General features: G+C 44.1%; 1 protein-coding gene across 1 annotated transcript in view; it reads right to left on the bottom strand.

Moving 5' to 3' along the window:
* The window catches only part of PLXNB1 (plexin B1), a 66,846-nt gene that overhangs the window by 44,291 nt on the left and 5,851 nt on the right, over positions 1-16,704 (bottom strand). The window contains exon 2 of the mRNA XM_026857217.1: positions 14,344-14,405. The gene's annotated coding sequence lies outside the window, so the exon portion shown is untranslated. The remainder of the gene's footprint in view (positions 1-14,343; positions 14,406-16,704) is intronic.

Raw genomic sequence — 16,704 nt, 5'->3', positions numbered from 1 at the left:
CTAATCTTCTTTCTAGCTAATGCAACCTTCCTATGCCAGCACTTACACGGTAAAATCAGCATGTGTCTTCAGAATTCATGAATTCTGAAATACTGGCTCTCTGGCTAGTGGTCATGCCTACAAGTGCAAGGTGCTCTGTCCACCACATACCATCCCTGACGACTGCTGGGGCAGAGCTAACACTTACACATGCCACCAGTACTCGAAGTCAAAGCCCAGTGCATGACACCGCTCTAGCAAGACAGATCTTTTTACAAGCGCTTTGATCTGTAGTTGAATCTCTCCCTAATGTTTGACTGAAAGCACTTTACCTATTGGAGCACCTATACTGGAAGGAGATGGAAGAGCAACTCACCCTTTGTTCCAGCAGACCATAATCAAAAGCAGATCTTGCTGTGGTCAAAGCTCAGTCCTGAAGTTGTTATTCTTTCACTCACCAATATCCTCCTAAAAGTCACTTTGTTAAGAGCTAGTCCTCAAAGGTGTTCCAGGTAAGAAACTACTATCTAGTCCTCATGACTCTGGGAGAACAGAGGGCATCTGAGAAGACCAAAAAAAAAACCAAACCAAGCAACGGGTAGTACAGCATGTTCTGCAAGCTAGATCTAATCGCTCTGCGCAATGAGTAAACACTGAATATAGTGCTCTTTGTTGCTCTTTTCTGAAGAGCCATTAACAAATGAACTAGTATTTATTGCTATGTAAGCAAACATACATTGGAAATGAGCACAACTCTGTGGCTATCAGTAGCTAGAAGCATTCACATCCTATGTGAAAACTGAGAGGAAAAAAGCCAGCAGTGTCTTTTGATTCAATTTCTCAAGTTGTTTCCCAAGCGTGGGCATCACTGCCTTTTTCATTCGTGTTCTTCAGCAGTTAAGCCCATCACAACCTCTCTGGGAGGACAGGAAGGAGGAGGATAACCTACATTTAAATCTGATGGTTTCATGACAGGCTATACTACTGAGCTCTTCATGGATTTGCTGAACCGTTCTGCTTCCTGTGCTCACTGCTAGTGTACAACACAGCTGTTACAGACAGATTGCACTAAAAGTACGTAGCCTTTAATTAATTCTGAAGGCAATTGCCAAGGCTTAAGGATTCTTTTTAAATATTCAATTTTAAAAAAATTCTTGTTAAATAGGAAAATGCTCCAGACAATACTCTGAACATTGCCTCTAACGCACTGTAAAATATTAATATCCAAATGATACTTCTGAGTTTCATTTATTTAATCTGGATCACAACAGAAGGGCTAGAGGATTAGTCAGCCACAGAATATTTATATCACATCCACAAAACAACAACCAATAACGTGGAAGCAACGGCACTATTTTGTTACTTGGAATATGAAAATGAGACTGTGTTTTCTGCAGCACTATTTTTACCTCTCTGACCTCACATATCCCTCTCGGAGACTTTACTCCTATATTAAACACACACACAGAGGACTCATTTGGACACATTTTAACAGCGTATCAACACGTAAAGATTATTTCAGTTCTCACAGATTATTTCCCTAACACCACATCCTATCCCCGGAACACGGAGAGGTCATATAATGTTCCAACTTCCAGGCTAGATTTCATACTCAGCACCAATCCCAGCAGAATTATCCTTGGAAAAAAGTCGGTCCCTGAAATTTGCACCTGCAGTTTTCACTGTACCGTCTGCAGAGCCAACCCACAGCGAGAGCATTAAAAGTTTTAAAAATTAAAAGCATAATTCTTTCAGCTGCACGATGACCCTTGTGCTCCAGCACATTCAAATCACCCAGCAGTAGGAAGACGACCACCTCCGTGTTTTCTGCACAAAAGCCCTGAATTACAGGCCCTTCTAAGTTTCATATGTTCAGCAGAGACTTGCTGTTTTCTGCTGTGAAAGATGACATTCCCATTAAATAATTTTTTTTTTTTTTTTAAGTCTTATTTACTACTACCAGGCCAGTTCCCTGCTTTGCTGTTTAAGAACACTTGCAGCAAGCAGCTCCGGCGGAGATGAACACAAACCTCTGTTTTCCAAGTAAAGTTGACCCCAAGGAGAATCCCAAGTCCAAGCCATCCTGTTGGAGCAGGACTGGCACAGACAAGGGAGCTCTGTTATACCAGAGGTGAGTAACATCAAAGCAGCGATCAAAATAACTTTAAAAAACCCTCTAAAGACAAAAATACCAAATCTGAAACAGTCAGGGAAGGTGGCAGAAAACCTGTACTTTCAGGCTACAGAATTAACAGCATTATTAGATAAACACTTGGGAAAAATATGTTTTCTAAACCTTTTATAGTTACTGCTGACCATTACAATGTGCTTTTCTGAATGAAGTTATACTAAAACAATGCTGCAGAAAATATTTTGTCAGCTTTGTGATACTATTGACATTTTAATGATGCTTACGCATTGTCACAGTTCTTTGGAACAAAACTGTAAAAAGTGCTTTTACACCCTTAGGCCTACCAAAATGTTAATTTTAGCCATAGTGGAATTAACTGATGGCCAGGTATTTCCCTTGAACAGCTCTAGCATGACTGATCTTTTCTCTCGCACACATGAAAAAGCATTATAAACACTAGTTTAAGCTTCCAGTACAAATGGCCAATTAAGAGTTAATGATTAATACAGTGTTAAATAGTGAACCGTTTATAAATCAAGACAAACTACACAGACATTTATAATGAACATAAAGAAATCACAAGCTGCTTGCTGTTCAAAGAAGCTTTCTTCTTTGTGATTGTAAGTTGAGATTTGACTTTTTGCTTTACCAGCCCCTTAAACACTAAAAAAATTATGAACTCAAGTACCATGTTGTATATACGTTTTTAAAAGGGGAAATCAAGTCATCCGTTAGTCATCAATATCTTAACACAACCCAAGGACAACTTTCTGCCAGTGTTACACATTTGAAGATCAGAGTCCATCAGGATCTGCTTCAACTTTCTGCGTAACCGAACCACAGAACACCTCGAAGCAATCTCTTTCTAGCCCATGAGCTCCTTGGCTAAAGTCTCTCCGTGAAAGCAGATTTTTTTTCTTAGGGCTCCTAAATTACTGAACCTACCACCTTAACCCAGCAAGCTGATCCCTGAGGGTTATTCACCCCAAGTAAAATGCCTTGTCATTTTGTCTAACTTTGCTTGTCACAGGATCTCCCCCAAGTCAAAGCAGCTTCTCATCACTTTTTGCATGAACAGTTTGAAAACTAATCCTCCTCCTCAATCCTCCTTGGGCAAGAAGATAACAACAGCTACTCTAACTCAGACAGAGGTCCACCTATACAGAAACCCTGGCTCCAGCAACAGACAATAATAGATGCCCTAAGAAGTAGTATAAGGGCAGACAAGCATATAGAGCAATCCTTCCCTAATACATCCTGCCAGCTCTGGGCCTTCCTCAATCACAGACTGCAGCCATGTGTAATATTTCAGATGGATAGATTAGTGGCCTACGCTCGTTCTGTCAAAAAGAATTAATTTTTCTTGTAGCTCTCTGAACCTCTTCTAGTTTGTCAGCTTTTTTTTTTTTTTTTAAAGGTACATGACCCGAATGAGCATCCCCTTTTCAGAGCACCTGGCCCGGACAGGCTGTCCCTTTGTCTTTCTAATGCTGCACACAGAACAAATGTTATTTTCCTCAGTCTAACCCACCAGCCCTCCATTTACCTGCCCAAGAACCTTTTGCTCTTCTAGCTGCCACATCATATGTCAAGTTTGTATCCAGTTGAATACCATCAGTGACTTGATTAGTCAATAGAAACCATTCTCTAGCCTTTAATGTGTAAAGTACATCCAGAGAACCGAGATAGGTTCAATCCAGCTGCAACAGAACCCTCCTGGGAAAGCTGAACTCACTGAAGTTACCCATTCAATTCAGTCTGCTGAGCAAATCCACTGTTTCTACACAAAATCTACATAAATCTAAGCCCATCACTGCCCACAGAAACAAATTTGTGTGCAGAAGTTCAAGAACCCAACTGTTGATCAAAACGCAGACTAATATTGGAGCAGAAAGAAATCCCTGCAGTACCCAGGAAATTCCAATAGCAGATTTCCCATTTCCAATTAACTGAGATCCAAAAGCCAGTTTTTAATCTGTTTAATATGAACTAAACTGATTTTAAAAGAACTGTCAGCTAAGGCTCTTGAAAAAAAAAAAAAAGTTAAGCTATTGTGGAATCCCTATCACGATTTAATAAGTAGTTAGACAGGAAACAAAAAGAGTTTCCGCAGAGGAAGGCTGTCAGTGAGATCTGCCAAGAATTTGTTCTGCAACCTGTGCTGTTCAATATGTTCACATAAGATCTATGAAGAAGAATATGTCTAGAAGTGGCAAATTATAAAAAAAAAAAATTCATCACAGTCGAATTCAGAAAAGACTGCAAAAAGTAACAGAACTCACGCACTCCTAAGTAACTACACAACATCTTAGATGTCAATAAATACCACAATCAACACAAAATATTCTAATTACATAAATACAACAACATCCAAATTAGCTGTTGCCACTCAGGAAAACTTTGGCAACTTGGTAGGACAGTTCAGCATTTATTATCAAGCAAAAAGGCAAATACAACCTTCAGAGCGATTAGGAAAGAAAACAGGCATCACCATTACGCTGTTGAATGCTGCAGGCAGTTCTGATTCCCACATCTGAAAAAGGAGACAGAATGACAAAAAGGACAACAAAAGATGATCAAAAGCATGGAGCAGCTTCCATATAAGGAGAGACTGAGCAGAGTAGGACTCTGGATGGACAAAGAAATGACGAGGGGGAAGATATGGAAAATTTAAGAGATCTGAAACATGACATAGTGTCAAGATGAAAAACATGGAATAAATGAGTACCATGTCTTCCAGTGCAGAAACAAGAGAGCACCCACCAGAGTTACCGACAACTTTTCTAAGCCAGTCCAAGAATACTATCACTGGACATAGAATATTTTAAATAACATTTAAAATACATAATTAAAATGTAGAACTCACTGCTGTAAGAGGTCACAGAGACTAGAACCATAAATGTTAGAAGACAGATTATATAAATTAATGGAGAATAGATACAGCTGAGATCAGATGATTAAATACAAGTCCTGACCAAGGAGGGCCCTAAACTGATGATGGTCATGCACTGGGAGTCAAATGAGGTGGGGAGAAAGAAAAAAAAAACCAAACAAACAAAACAAACCCACCACATTATACATGCCCTGTTTCTTACAGCCCTCATTGTCTGCTTGTGGATCTTGTCAAAGACAGGATGCTGAGCTACACAGAGCTTTGCAATTTGCCCCAGGATGACACTTCCATTTAAACTTCTTATTTTATAGTACACTTGTAGATCTTATTTATTTTTAAATATTAAGAACGTAACTTTAGCCTTGCCTAATTGCCTATTTAGGGAGCCAGAAACCTAACCTCACTGACTGTTTCTAAAGGCATTATCTATCCTATTAATATTTAGATACCATCTAACTGAATCCTGCCAGCGCAGAAGTTAATGCACAACACAGCAGCGAAGCAAGAGAAACCAAAGCGAAGGCCAGAGCTGTGCTGCACAGGAAGTGGCAGGATTGAGTTTGAGGCACCAACAGCCCGTCTTCCAAGAACAGCTCTTCACTGTCTGCTAAATGTTTGATGGAAACGTCTCGCTCAGACACGGACTGAACAAAAGAGATAATGTGTTTGCCGAACCTACAGCTAAGCACTGGGCTGAGTTCAACAGAACTGCTGTTGCTAAAAGTAGGTCAGGATCATCCGCTCTAACCGGGGAGAAAAGAAAGCTAAAAGCATGCCAGACTATTTGGCCAGGTATTATAGAAAACCTTCATCTGGGATTTCATCACTACTTCAAACAGACATGATTCATATTTTACCGGCCTCCACCTCAAGCAGGGCACGCCTTCCCAACCGCGCTGCCCTCCCTGTCATTAGGGGCACCTTTCCCCAGCCTCAGCCAGGATCCTCCTGTTCGCAGCTTTAGCTCCACAGGATACAAAAGCCAGAATTCTCCCTGCGCTAGCTGCCTTAGCTACTCTGTGTTGATTTCTATAAAGTAGCAATGCCCAAATGTTTCCTCCAGAAACAGCCAGTACAGCACACGACCTTCCCGCTGTAATCACTTCTGCCTTAGAGTCTATTTTCCATGGCAGGGTGCCCTCCAGAAGGGAGGGAGGAGACCTCCAGCAACCAGCATGTGCTTCCCAGCGGACAGCACCGTGACCCCTAACCAAGCTCTCACACCCCAAAAGCAAAGGCCAAGCTCCCAAGGCAAGTCCTTTTGCATCTAGTCTGGAATAACCTAGCAAGAAAGGAATGGAGCTTCCATCATCCCGTGAAACTCCCGTGAAAGGAAGCCAGTCCTGCACTTGCACCCTGAGAGGAAACCATGGTCTCCATGCCAGCATCAGCCCTGCAGGACTGCACAGTGGAAAGGAGAACAGAGACCTACCGCAAAAGGAATTCACACTAGCAGTGTTACAGACCACAAGCAGACACACAAGGACCACATCCCAAGCTCCACCATCCAGCTGTCAAGATGCAAATCGGAGCCATTATGCACCAGAGCCTGCAGACACTGAGCAGTGCAGGGTGCTCTGGCCTGTTAGAGAACAGCATTTCCTCAACACCCCAGAAGTCTTCAATTTTAGTACCACAAAAGCTCTATAAAGAATTAACACACCCTGGGTGTGGACAGGAAGGAATTCTTCTCCTTGGAATTCTCCTTCATTTCAAATAAAATTCACTTTTCTGCCCTCCCCAGTAATCTTCTGGAGAACCATACAGCCTGACAGCAGTTTGACAGTCTTCCCCTATCACTCCAACAGTATCAGCAGTCCTGGCTACAGCCATGAATACAGGCAGTGACATGCAAATAAATTTAATGCAATGCAACCACATGAGTAGCACCTATCCCCTCCCACCCAGAAGAGACAGCAAAATCAACAGAATTCCACATCACTACCACAATCTGCTTGTGGTTTGCCTTCAAACCAAGTTGGGGTATATTATATCTTGTATTACTCAACTCATTTTAAAGCATTACCAGAAATGAAGCTTTGATCAATTAATCTTCCATAAATTAGTGCCTAAGCCTGGAAGGTTGTTAGTAGTCAGCCTACAAGCTATTAGGCTCAATATTCTGGTAATTAGGTTACACAGGTCTGCTAGATAATGATCCAGGTTGAGGTGGCCAGACATTTTCTTCCACCTCTGCAAGCCTATACCAAGGCTTCCATAAGGCTAAGAATAGATAGCAACGCACCACGTTGCTCAAAGAGCCAGGGGACCTTCCCAAGTTGCTCGTAACATGTATAAAACACAATAGCTCCCACTGCACTACTGCAGAAGGTTGAAGAGGTCTGCTGCAGACTTGAGAGCCAGGATCAACTTCACACCAGTCTCAACAGCCCTGAGCAATGACCCTCCCATGCCAGCTGGGACCTTCATTATCCAGTGCTTCCAAATGTAGTCCAACACGGAGTGGTGGCACAGGAACCACCCACAAAGGGCTGTCAAGGTGCACGTGGTCGGGTAGCCACAGGCTGGCAGCACCCATGCAGTGTGCTCTTCCACTCTTCATCACAGCCCTCCAGCCCAGATATTGTCCACACTTGGAAGTTCTTGTTTCGAGGATAAAATTCAGAGTACCAGACTGTGTAAGGGTAGGGGTGGGAGGACTAACCACTATGCATGGGCCATCAGACAATGCTCTTCATTCAGACCGCTGTAGGGCCACAGTGTGGAGGAGTGAAAACAAGCAACATGAAAATTAAGCAGTAAAGGAAGCAGAAGCTAGGATACTGCAAGGTTTGGTACATGGAGACATAAACCATCTGGAGTAAGAGTTCTCCAGCCACTTGGTTAACAAGCAGACATCTAGTCACACCTTATCCAGAACAAGGAATTTTATTACAAGACAAAATTCAGCATAAGAAATTTTAACACCATCAAGTGGCTTTGCAACATGAGTTTCTGGTTTTATCTGTACAGACTGATGAGATCCTAACTTTTTTTGGCAAAATTTGAGCTCCTGGCCCTGTTCACGGCTGAGAGAGCTTCCTTGGTGCTGTTCTAAAGGCACCAAGATTCAGCACTGGGTACCTGATCACAGCAGCCATGGATTTTAAATTGAATTGAATTTTCGGTTGAGACTGTTCTCCATCTGGTTTGCTACCCTTCCACCTTCACAGTCTGACAGCCACTGGCTGGGCAGGACTGACTGGCTCTTCCCTTCACCTTTCAGGGAAGCCCAGACCTTCACCCTAGGGCCACAGAGATGCACTAACAGGTCTGCTGCATAAACTGCAGCGCTAGTCTGAAACACAAACTGCTATGAGCAGGAATTTCAGCCAGTATAACTGGCTGACTGTTGGCATGTCAAGAAAATGCTACCTCACGAGGGTCACCCCTGGGCGAAAGTGCCCAGGAGACAGGAAAACCAGATATACAATGGTTTGTGAGGAATAGCACTGAGAGTTTTACATCTGAGTGGCTGCTCTTCTGCTGGAAGGAACAGCTAGACAGAACAGAGAGGCTGGTGAGGGGAACAAGGAAAAAGGTTGCACATCTGTGTTTGAAAGGACAAAGCATAGCCTGTGGTCAGCACAGTTCTGTTTGCAGACTGTCCCAGTTCCAGTCACCTTTCCTCTGCCATTTTAAGCTATATATTCCACACGGCAAGGACTGTACCTTCCTCTGGGAGAAAAACCTGTTCAGCTCTGCCACAACATAGGTAACTAATCAAAATTGCACAAAAATATGGCTCAGACAGCACTCTTCAGACATATATGGGGACCAAATGGAACAATCAGCCACCTAAGGTCAATCCAGGAGGCCACAGTGGGGCTGATACAAGTTTAGCATCATAAAAATGTTTTAAATTAAACCTTCTCAGGGCTCAGTGGGAAATACACTAGTTGAAATCACAAATCAGCTAGGAATAGAAAAGATCATACAGGCTAAAGATGGGTTCAAACTAAATCTATTCTGGACAGACTGTTTGGAGAATGGCAGACAGGTTCAGCACTCGCAGGAACAGGCTGAGAGAGAATCACTGCTGGAACAAAACTACTGATGAAAACAGTAATTGAGAAATTGAGAGTGAAACAGAAAGGATGCTTTCTAAATGGTGTAACAGCTGAGCCCACTGCTACTCTGCAGTGATGAGACTTCTGGTTTGGGATAGAGGCTTCTTCCAGCAAACAGCTGAATAAATAGGTGCAACACATCAAGATGATAGAGGAACAATCAACAGGAAGGGAACGTAAACTCGCTCCACTTAGTCCCAGTCATCCCCAAAATGACCCTTGTCCTAATCCTGTGTATAATCCACCTGGCTCCTTGGCTCAGCCCCAGGCCTGCCCGTACTCCTCAGAGCTGTAATCTGAGCCCACGACTTCTCAGCCAGTCCATAGAGTGACTTTCACTATAGAATACAAGATGCAGAAAAGTCAGTTCCTGTATCCTTGTAAAGGGGCTACAGTTTCCCAAAATACATCAGCTCCCTTGTTTTCAGTCATAACAGCATGCCTCCAGGAACATACATCATCTGAGTTCTGCTAGCAGTCAGCTTTCCATAGCTGTTCCCCAAGGACCACAGCAGCAAAGTTACTCAACAAAAAGTAAATTAAAAAAAAAAGGACAGTACCTAACAGCAGAGAGTATGTCTCTAGGGACAAAAAGACAGATAGACCAACATTCTTCTTTCTGAAAAAGTTCAAAGAAACGACTAGAGCTGTTCTGTACGGTTCCCTCTGCAGATTTGGGTGAGCATCTAAAACCAAGCGCAAGACCAGACTTTTAAGGGTGAACCATCTAGAAGTGAGCCCTATTTTCAAGTTATTTTTAAATGTTTAGACAGGACCTAAAATAAGACCAGTGTTTTGAGTACTTCTGAAGAGTATGAACCTCATGGAGGCCATGACATATTTAGTTTGAAAACGCTTTGGAACAGGGATTGTACTGTTTATACATCTGCTTATCGCCCATTTTAGCTCAAATTAAGTTACAGTCCATTACCAGGCAAGAAACACTCTTTTAAAGGGGGGAAATTAACACAAATAAGATTTAGGCTCTCAGCAGTAAGACTGTCTCTAACTCAGTAAAACACATACCATCTCAGAGCAGCAGGAACAGTACATACCACTGAGAAAGGGAGAAAGTCAGCTCCTCTGCTTAGAATATTTGTCTTCACACCACCCTTCCTAGCCATGTAGTTTCCAGAAATACACTCTCCACCTCTCTTCAAATTCAAGTCAACAGTCTGCAGACTCCCAACAGCCCACAGGCAATGCCTTTAGCAAGTAAGATGTGCACGCAGCACATGACAAGCAGCACAGAACCAGCCTAGAACACAAGTTGTGCCAGTCTGTTTTTACAAGTTTTATTTTTATCCCCACTCCCGCTCCATGCTGACAAACCAGGTTGCAGTTGGTTGGCGCTAGCATTGGCCTGAAACATAAGTATGAAGTAAGCACATAGTAGCACCTTACATCTCTGAATACTCTCCCAGGCTTCAACAACGTGTAGCTCAGGGATGTCTTGGGAGAGAGGTAGTTTCTATGCATTTAGTAACCTTCAATAGCTCCTTCTTCCATGGAGCTGCCCCGTGTCCTCAAATGCACACAGATGTTTGGCATTCACAACATCCTGTGGCAAGAAGCTTCCCCAGGTTAACTGCACACATCAAGGACTAAGTCATTATTTGTTTTTAAGCTTACTACATGCTGGCTCCGTTCAATACCTATTCATGCTTGTCACGGAAAAGGCAAAAAAAGGTTGCTCCCCCTCTAACCTTTCCATGACGTTCAGGATTTGAAGATAACTATCACTCACCGCTTTTCAGGTGGAAGAATCCTAATTTATTCAGTTGCTCTTTGTATGGAAGGTACTCCACACCTCTGGTTACTGTTGCTGCTGTTCCATTTCTAACAACTGAAGACACCCTTCTTAAAATGCATTGGTTTTCCTAAAGCTGCAGAAAATTCAACTTCCATACACTGGAGAAATAAGTGTGATAAACACAGCAAGGATTCTCAGGTGCTGTAGTAAATTGAGTCAGGTAGTTCTCTGTTAAAATAACTTCTTAAACTGAGTTTGCTCAAAAGCAAGTTTCTTTCAAGCCACAACATCCAGCTACACTTTCTTCCTCCAGAAGAAAGTGTATCTTTCAAAAACTTACTCTCCCCATTAGTTCATATTCATACACGAATACTTGGTTTTAGTCACTCTTTTTATCATGACTCTCCAAATCCTGAGTGATTGCTTCCAGAAGTGCAGTGATCCTAACTGTTTTCTACATTTTTCATTATCAGATATAGGACTTTGTTATTTATACACACTTAGCTCACTAAGCAACCTAAACTTTCCTGTCAGGCTGAAATATCTGGCTTTTCTGTCCTTTGCCAGTTTCACCATTAAAAGTTAAACAAGCATTTTTATGATGCAGAGATCTAGAAGTCTAACTGAATTATTTAAAAAAAAAAAAAAAAGAAAAAAGAAGTGAGGCCATTAAAACCCAACAGAATTCAAGAGGACAAACATATTACCTAAAGTTACAATAGTCAGTGCTAACAGCATTTCAAAAAATATAAACCTACCTCACAATTTAGGGCTTTGAACCATTCTTTAAGGGTTAAGAAGGAACACCTCACCCCACAAAGAGCCCATAACTGGTCCTGATCAAAGAGGAGAACCCTCTTCTCAAGGTGGTGGATATCAAACAGCACACAGGACTCAAAAGTTCATCTAAGTTGAGCCCAGCTAGTTCCATCTCCTCTGCTAGATCAGATGGGCAAAGCACTTAACTCTTCCCAGAAGCTGAGCTTCTAGAATGCAGTACAGGAGAGCTGACCACATCTTCGGTGACATCAACCTATGCCAACCCTGGGAGTTACATAAAACCTGTACATGGAACATCACACAAAGGCTTATTTTCACACAGGGCATTCACCTGGCTCCAGGTATTACATCTGCACTGCTTTTAGAGGCAAAAATGTAGAAACAGCTTTGGAATTTTTTTTTTTTTTCCTCCACTGTGAATATGTGTAGATCTGCGTTGTTTTTCCACTGTAAGAAGCTCAGATACTACCAAAACAAGAACCTGGTTGTTACAAGGTTAAATACTTAGGCAAATGGAGCATATATTCCTAGCAAAGAGCTGCTCAGAATGCAGCAGGAGACATCTCGGAACAGAATTGCAAGACAAGATGCAAGACCGGAGAGCAACTGGACTAGTCTTCCACTGAGGAGTTTGAGGTAGCTATGCAGAGGTTTTATATCACATATAAAGAAGATACGTGGCCCAGGCCTAGAAATACCCAAACCCCCCAACTATTCTGACCACTTTGCAGAGAGCACACTATACAGAACCGCTTGCCAGGCATAGGGAACAATGAGAAAGAAACATCTACAGCCAAAACACATCATCACAGTTTACAAAAATGTGCCCTCCACCCCCCAATAAGGGTTTCTCCTGAAAAATTTCTTGCCTTGCACACTGCACAGCAGTTTTATGTTTATCATTATTCTCAGAAGGAAAAGGTGGTGGCCCACAGAAAATAGGGCAGAAAAATCAGCCCCTACAATGTTTAAAAAGGGAGAGAAAAGGAGGGAAGAAGTAACACTCTCCTAGGAAACCAAATGCTACTTTGGCTGCACAAGAATTAAGTAGAGCGCAACTCAGATAACTGTAATTCACATCTCAGAAGTTAGTTTGTTCAGCCAGGATCTTTTGCACTTAAAGGTACTAAAAAGCATGTCCTCTAGAGCCCTTCTGCTGGAGCACTTTTTCAATAGGATCTGGACAGAAGTAGTTTGATATCTCAAAGAATACCACATACAGATTTCTGTCCTCCCTATGGTCTTTTATTTTTTATGTATCCTGAAAGCATGGATCCAGAAGAGACTGGCCTTAATTCAAGTCATCTCAAGTACTTACTCATTCCTTATTTCAAACAGCTTTGATTTAGTGGTTTTACTTGGAACACCCAGAGCAACGCAAAGCTGAGAAAACCAGACTCGCCAATCTTTGTACATGTGTTATATGTACTCAGGATTTATTCTTGGAGGCTCCACGTTGAAACAGGTTTTCCAAAAACTTGCTTTTTACCATTCAAGAGTTCAATCCAGGTCTACTATCAAACTGAAACCACACAGGCTGAACACACGGGGAAGTCCGGGCTAGGGGTTGCAGTCTGGCTTTATTCATTGTTTTTATTTCTGCTGAGCCCTCCTGCTGCTATAGCTGCAAGTCCAACAAGCAGACATCCTTCTAGGGCTCCTGCACTCCCAGTGCTCTAACATGATACTCATCTCTCCAGTGCAAGAGTCACTGACTCATCTAAATCAGCATCTAGCATCCAGGTGCCAGGGTTTCACTCCCCAACCAGAAGTTCATGCAGATCTCCAGCAGCTCATTCAGTCTGGAATCTCTGCTGTACCACCCTATATTTGACATTCAAATTCCCATATTCAAATTGCACACTCTCAGAGTGCTTCGCCAGGCAAACTGAAATAGGAGTTGTAACTATCCTGTTTAACAGGAAGCAGCCTGAAAGGAGACATCATTTTCGGGCAGACATTTCTTCAAGGGTCTAGAGCTGTCAACACGGCAGAGCTCAGCCAGCACAAAGCAGCTCACCACACTGCGTGGTGACTGACAGCCAGATAGGAACATCACCCCTGCTCCAGGAGACTGTCTTCAGATTTGGCAACACTCACTGGCCCCTTTCTGTCCATAGATCACCATCAGAAAGTAGCTTTTTTTTGTTTCTTTCTATAGGTTAAACTCATTCCTTTGTACAGAAAATTCAAAGTTGAAAAGGTATTTTTTACATTGCGACAGAGATGGAAGTGCAGCACCAAAGGTGCCGAGAAGATTCTTGCAAAAGGTGTACAGTGGCCTGACTTAGGTACCACTGCAACCCACAGAGCCCAAGCATTCCCTTGAGAAAGGGGGGTACAGTTGGGGAGGAAGACCAAAAGAAAAATGACAAGCATATACAGGCAACCTCTGGAGTAAATACACCCACTTACAGCAGAAATCTACAGATGAAAGCTTCAGTTGAAGAGATGCCCTCTGTCTTTCATAGGATTTTCCTACGTAAAAGGAATGCTCCCTTTGCAAAGGGAACAAGCATAGCCTCACATCCAGCCACACACTTTCCAGTAGACCATGTGCCTGGTGAACCCACTCATCCAACTAATCACAGGTGGCACAGTTCATCAGGTGGGTTCACTACGCAGCAGCATCAAGAGGCTGCCCAGCAATACGCTGGCCACAGGAACAGGGAGGAGCCCAGCGGGCTGCAGCGGTCCCCAAGCATCCCAGTGCTGACTCCCGGCGCATTTTGCTTACCATCTGGACTCTTGGGAACGTTGAGACACCTTCATTTCTCTTATTGAAGAGTGTGCCTCAAGCTGGAAAAAACAACATAACGTGAAATGCAAAGACTATTTTTCCAATAAATTAAATCCCTGTTGCACTTGACTCCCACTGTGGTTCCCTTCCCCCTGAGAAGGCAAGGTCTGGCCAGCTGCACAAAGTCCAGGCAGCCTTGGGAAAACAATGGGATCTTTTTCTTGCCAGAACGAGCCTTCCAGTTCACCCTTCTAACCATGGCACGGAGGACACCCCCAGTGTGTCTGCAGAGGAGAGGAGTCTGTTGGCATAGCAACAGTACACCCTAACTCTCTGCTAATGAACAGGGATAAAATGTTTTGTTCTCATTAGGAAAAATACAGACACATTCCTGATTGGTGAGTAATGTCTCTGCCTCTGGGAGATTAGCTCAGAGCTGTACAGCCTGAAACAGCCTCCATTCAGCCCACTGCAGTGCTTCCCTTGAACAGCCACTCTCCAAGGAACGCACGTCTCTCAAGGGCAAGCCTACAGAGCCTTCTGTAGCACTCTGCCTTCGGGCCTGAGACAGCTCACGGCAAGAATAATGAGAAGAGGCTTGACAGGAGCAAACCAGAACAGGCACAATGGGAACACACCCCCTGTCCCTGCAGGAGCAGGGCAGAAAAGCCAGCTCTCGCCGGTGCATTCGCTGCACCTGGGTCCCAAGCTACCGCCACAGCAGGAGAGTTTCTCTTTGTGCATCCACCGCAGCTCCGCCTCGCACAGGGCTCAGATCAGCCCGTGACTCCAGCTCCCACTCCAGCCACATTTCCCATGACTGGGTGAGTAAATGGACAGAGCAAAGAGCTGCGATGTGCTCAGAAGCAACCGTCAAGTGCCTGGATGCAGAAAAAAAATCGAACAACAGCTGCTGCCTACCAGTCTTTATTAGGATTTTGGCACCTAACAATCACCCAGATCCACTAGCAATAATCATTTTGGCGTTTACAGAATATTTGTGCAGATGCTGCTGTTTCATCACTCATTTCATTATCTGCGTGCTGACCCAGGCTACTCTCTTGGCCTTGCAAGAAATAAAGCCTCTGCCCCACACAGGCGATACCGCTTTCCAAACCCTCTCCCCTCCAAATCCTCCCACCACAGCAGCCAGCACAGCAAGTGGGAGGATCACAGTACTTCTTCACCCTATGCAAAGATCTGGGGCAGAAGCAAGGCCAGACACCCCATGCACAAACAAAAAACCCAGTCTCTAACCACACATTAGCCATGCTTTTTGGCATAAGCTGGTTTGCACAGTGCAGACACAGCTCAGCAGAATTAAACTGTGGAATTGCACTCTGAGCCCATGGTTCATCTCTCCTTTATGCTACTACCGGGTCCCATTCACTCACACCAGTTCACCTTGCCCTGATTTCAGAAGCTGTTCAGAACAGGGACTGCACACCTTGGTTCTCAGGGAGGACTTCAGAGCATATTTCTAGGGGCTGAACAGGTACTTTAACTCCCTTCTCCCTCTGCTGGGAAATTCATGCTAGCCAGGATTGGTGCCCCACACAGGGGTATACTCAGCTCCAAAGCAAACTGGGATGCTGCAGAGCCCTCTCGCTCTCCCAGTCCCCTGCACTGCTGATGAAGTGGTGGGATTCAGGCTCCGAGGCAGCCACAGGGTGTGCTCCCAGCACCCACTAACTCCCTTCCCTGGCCCCTCACACTTTCACCTGCTCTTCCCCCTCTTCCCTCTCCTCAGGGTTTCAAACAGCTCAACTCAGCAGCTCAAAATGGTGCAGGGTGGAGTCAGCATCAGAGAAGAAGGGCCCTGCTATCTTATGCCTTTGAGAAACTTGCATGTCCTGTAGGGAATGATGCTCTCTCAACCGCTGCTGCTCTCGCTCAGCCACAAAACCCATATGCTAACCTGTGCTGCGATCTGCTCATGGAACTGCTGGGACTCGATTTCTACTTTAAATCCTTCCATCTGAAAAATAATTTATTTCAATCCCTGAGGCAGGAACTTGATTGCCTGCAAAGCCATCTCGGTCTGCCTGAAGGAGGGAAATAACCCGATGATGTTGCCCAGTGGCCAGCTGAGCGGCGACAGACCCTGGCCTTGGCCAGCAGCTCCTGTCCAGCCTTCGGTGAAGCTCAAATCTCTCCCAGCCCGCCACAAGGCTGAAGGGGCCGGGGTGATGTTTTCCAGCTTCTCTGGGCATTTTACTTGTTCCAGGCAAGATCCCTCCCCCCAGCCCTGGTCAGAAAGGAAAAGCCGTGGGAATGGAGCTCAACACCCCGAGGTAGGCTCACCCCCAGCCAAGAAGGAGCGCTTAACCCCCTCCGCGCCGGCGGGCAGCCCTCCGC

Source organism: Athene cunicularia (genome assembly GCF_003259725.1).
Source record: "Athene cunicularia isolate RWA chromosome 12 unlocalized genomic scaffold, athCun1 chr12_part1, whole genome shotgun sequence".
Classification (NCBI taxonomy): Eukaryota; Metazoa; Chordata; class Aves; order Strigiformes; family Strigidae; genus Athene; species Athene cunicularia.
This window is presented reverse-complemented; position numbering and strand designations above follow the sequence as displayed.